Source organism: Centruroides sculpturatus, unplaced genomic scaffold, assembly GCF_000671375.1.
Source record: "Centruroides sculpturatus isolate CEXI.00-Female unplaced genomic scaffold, Cexi_2.0 scaffold1683, whole genome shotgun sequence".
Lineage (NCBI taxonomy): Eukaryota > Metazoa > Arthropoda > Arachnida > Scorpiones > Buthidae > Centruroides > Centruroides sculpturatus.
The window spans coordinates 86995-92322 of record NW_019386327.1 but is presented as its reverse complement, the minus strand read 5'-3'; positions in this window follow the sequence as shown (position 1 = coordinate 92322).

The following is a 5328-nucleotide window of genomic DNA, read 5'->3' as shown; positions in this document are numbered from 1 at the left end:
AATATCGACTCAAAATAATTTAAAAAGACAAATTACAATAAAACGGTTTATTATCCAACTATCAGAAATTTCACAACATGCCAAGGAAGAGAGGAAGAAGCAATTAAATAATCAAAATTATAAAGGATAAAAAAATATATATAAAAATGGGGAATATCGCACTTCTGACAATCGCTGCGAGTGTATGGGCTAAATTTGGAGAATCCGTGATTCTGGCATGGACAACTATATGTGGCCGGCTCACACGTCGGAAAACCTTCTGACTTATTCGTGTACGCACCAGACGGAAAAACAAAAAATATCGTGTATCCACAAACACTCCAATAAATAAATAGAATTGAAACAACACTTTGAAATGTTTTCCCGATGAAAACGAATAATAATAATAAGTTTCAATAGAAATGATAAAATGTAAATTGAATTTTATCATAACGAGTTTGCTTGAATTTCCTTTTTGAGATCGCAGCAATGCGCGACGGTGTAAGCTAGTATAACTATAAAAGTTACCGAATGTAAAGGTTTATCACACCAAATGACCAATCTAACACATATTAAAAATTCTTTATTTCTCTACTGTACACGATTTTAAAAATGTGTTAAAATAGGTACTCGGTGTGATAAACTCTTACCTAAGATAATATAGTACAGGAGTTAGAAGTACGAAACAATCTTAATCTTTGCTGCTTTTATTTTTTGTCCGAGAAACGCTAAGCTCATCTGCTATTTACTACAAATTCCAATAACCTTTGATTTATTTACAGAACGGATCCAAGATTTTTAAACTTCTTTTGCTCTGTTAACACTAAGAGGGCCTCTTTTTAGCTAGGCCTTTTTAGGCTTTGCCGGATGGTGAAGGATAACGCAAGACATATTATCCAGACAGACGACCTTCCGAAAAATTCCTGGCGATTTTTCGATCCGTCCAGATTCGATCCTGGCTCCTTAGAACAGTAGGCTTTCCCCTTGACAGTTCGGCAATCCAGCAGACAGGATTCAGAGGAGTGCCGAGTGTGCGTACGCACTCCCTAAAATCTTCAAATTTCAAGTATAAAAGAGTTTTCCATAGTACAACTACAGTGCAGAGGATATAGATAATGATATGAAGCGCTATCTAAATGAAATTCCAGCATCTGCCCCTGATTTGTTTATAGCAATGTGACGCATGGGCGATCGCGCGAAAAGGAATGTCTCCATTAATACCTCTATGACAGGGGTCGGCAACCTTTTGAGTCGGAAGAGCCAAAAATTACAATTTACAAAATTTCAAAGTTTTTAAAGAGCCACAAATTTTTTTCTTGCCAACAATAAATAGAACTCGCATAAATTAAGTTTTTTGATAAAAAAAAAAAAACTAATCTATTTATTCAGAATTGTCTTGCGTCGAAAGCGAATTAAACCTCATAGAAACATCCAACGACGGCGTCATTCGAAAGCTTCCGACGGACTGACGACAGTGACGACACGTGTCACGGGGGAGGGGTGCGATAAAAAGCGAGTACAAGTGGCTGAGAGATAGAATCGGTGCCGAATCCTCGTTAATCGATTCAGAACGATTTTTAAATGTTTTTTTTTTTGATAAAATAAATAATATTTGCGTATAAAACTAAAGAGCCGCAACTTCACATCCAACGAGCCGCATGTGGCTCGCGAGCCGCAGGTTGCCGACCCCTGCTCTATGAGAAACTACACTCTATTTCAGTGTTGGTAATGTGAACAAAACCCGGAAAACTCGTGGCCAGCCAGTTGGTGAGTCTTGAACCCACGATTTTATTTACTTGTCGCTCACTGATGGACAGAATTCTAAATTGCCTGGAATGTTTGAAAATGCGGCACCTTGTGAAAACTATTTTAAAACTTTAGTAACATAAATAAGAACTAATAATTAGTATTATTAAATACAGAAAGGCTGCTTGAACATTTCTTGTTTTTTGCCATCACTCCACTCAATTGTACCAAAGAGGAGAAACTCACCACCTACAACAAGAAGAAAGATTTTTAGTGAAAATCTATAAAACAGTTATAGTAAATCTACTTACTCTTATCAAAAAGTTTCTCTTTATAAAGAAGAAATCGGCCACAGAGATTCCCATTGGCATGCCTTTAAATCGTTTCATGAAACCAGTTATCTGTGCAGAAGAATGAAATATCAGTATAAACTTCGTATTATTTTAGTCCTACCATGAAACACTAATGAAGTGTATAAAGTCACCTTGAATTTGAACTGTGGAGACAAATCGGCAGAACATAATTTTAGAATAGAACTGAAATCATCGTAGATCTAAAATTTGAAAGTAATCATGAAATAATGAACACATTTACTATATCATGCGAATTTTAAAAGGTGTTTAAGAAATATTCGTCATAAGAAATTATTGTAAATAATTAATTAAATGAAGCTTTCAGTAAAAACACATTACTTTTACGAAACATATTAAAACGATTTTGTGTGGAAAGCTTCGCAACTCGTAAAAATTTTTCTTCGAATTGAGAAGGCAGTTGCCTTTCTTATTTCTTTGACTCGTAAGTTTATGCAAATTCCGAAAAACGCTGATTATTGTAATTCTAATGGACTATACAATATTTTTATTCGCAATTAAATATTAAATGTTGTGATGTGTTATTACAACGTCCGCACTTACTGACTTTGATTGCTTTCATGCGGCTTTTGCTTCTTTGCCCATGTTTACATTACACCCAATTACACTTTACTTAAATAATTAAAAACAGTTTCTACAAAAGTTATTCCAATAGCATAGTTGCGATCTAACAATATTTATTACGAATTTCTTATAGATTTGGGCGTCTGTATTAACAAAATACGCAAAAATGTTAAATGGTTTTTAAGTCATTAATTTCAAAGCTATGTTTTTACTTTTCAAAATATTCTTTGAAATACTTACCAATCTCACTGCATTTGATAATAACCAGGCTACAAGAATAAGTCCGAAACCGAACATTAAAGAAAAAATTCCAGTAAATACTCGAATATTGAATTTCATATGCCCAAATATTGTTTCATAAGTATAGAAGCAGGTAATATAAAGGAAATGAGTATAAATTAAGGGAATCAGCCAGTAAAAGGTTTCGTTGATCATTTGGTAAGTTTCCCACAATTCCGTGTGTTTTTCCATAATGATTTGTAATCGAGTTTTCAACAATCCCATTCGAATGTTTGTCTCTTGTAATTCTCGAGATAAATTCGCAAATCTTTTCGACTATACAAATATACATGAAGCAGAAAATAACAGGAGAGATGCGATATGTCCTACTACATACAGAAGCCATATTGTATGATTAATAGAACATGTCGTTGCTTCAAAATCGCTTCCGTGTTGTACCTTTATCTCGGTAAATAGTACTAACGTGGACGTTAAGCACATTAGTAACCACGCCGAAAATACCAAAGACAAACTTGCAACTAATGACATTTGTATACGATTTGCAATTTTGTATTCCTCTTCGTAATCAAATTTCGAGTAATGTAAATCTAATGATTTCCTTTTGACAATGCTAAACTGTAGTGCAATATACACTGCAATAAATAGAAGAGTTAACGAAGCTAGAGTCGAATGCTCCTTATATATTTTTATTAATCGAAAACAATAATAGTCTGGTCTTAGAATCTGCAGAAAAAATTCGAGCGCTTTCAGCCAGAGATATACTTCGAGGAAATTTGCATAAAATTTAAAACAGGTGGACAGAGAACATTTCCTTTTTGTCTTGTGTTTCTGCTCGAGACATTCGCAGGAATCCAGTAAATCTATTCCAAATACTTTTACAGACGAGAAAATAGGATCGTACAAGTACAGTAGACAATACTTCATGTTATTTTCTTACTACTGACAATATAATTGCAATCAAAAAATTATAATTTTTCTTTGTACATAAGGTTCGAAGTTTATAAGTTATTCAGAATATCTTTGAGATAAAATCACTTTACGTTTATTTTTTTTTATTTTAAAATTTCTGCTTCACTTGTGATTATTTTTATTCTTAAAACGTGAATCTAGCAGCAAAAGCACTAATTATGGTGTTAAGGCCAGTATAAGGATAAGATAAAATCAGAAGCTGAACGGATTTTACGCAATTTTATACAATTAGGAATTTAACTGTCTTTATACATGTAAATCAATTAGGAAAAGTATGCGTATCTTGTTACGTAAAGGAATATTTACTCAAGTAATTAATAGACTGCATTGTGTTTGTTCACTCTTAGATAAAGCAGACTTATCTATCTCACGTAAAAGAGCAAACGATTATCATAATTTATTGTTTGAAATATAATTAGTACATCACAATGAACTTCATACTAGAAATAATTATACGACGAAAATAAAGTTCTATTAATGTCAATTGTACAAACACCAATATAATGACTTCGGAAACACTGGATCGATTTTGCTCGTTGAGAAATATTTGTTGGAAAAGTAATATATTATCCGACTGTCACTGTTATAGCTTAACTTCTGTTATTGAGCCGCAATTTGAAAAAAATTGTAGATTTGTAAATTTTCACTGTCGTTTGTCTTTTTGTGTGTCTGTCTTTCTATATTCACCGCTGCCAACTGGAAGTCACTTTATTTCAATTCAAACATTTTTTTCTCAGAGAAGTTATATAAATTGGCAGCACAGCTTTATCGTTAAGGGAAAAGTATGATGTGCAGTGGCAAGCCATCACTAATTTGAGGTGAAGAGCACATATTTTAACGTTCCTATAACGACAATTCCTATAACGTAACGAAAAATTGTAGCAACATTCGTATAAAGTACCTTTTATAACGTCGTTTCGCGACAAGATTGATAGAATCTGGACCAATAGTGGATGAGCAGCCGAACTACAGTAGAACCTCCATTATCCGGACCTCTATTATCCGGATTTTCGATTATCCGGATTGTTCAAAATAAACAAAAATTTTACGAATTTGCTGATTTGCACTTGGCGAATTACGATACTGTTTATGTACGTGATGGAGTGCATAACATTTTTTGTTTCAACAACGTCTCACCAGGCACAGTGGCCGTAAACTCTTAAATATATTTTACGTAGTAATAAAAATATAACTTGACATACGTATTTATAAATAATTTATATTCAAATTACATCATTTTTATGACCAAGGGCGGCATAAGGCATGGACGACGTGGGCCACAGCCTGTGCCTCGCGGTCCGAAGGGCCTCGCCTCGAAGGTTTATGCATTACTTAAAAGCCACGAACGCGACGAAAAAATTTTACTCGTCATGAAACAATAAATAGTTTGTCAAATTTTTATTCATAAAAATGCAGTTTCAACTGCTTTTTATTTTATAAAATCCATCTTCTTGCGCCA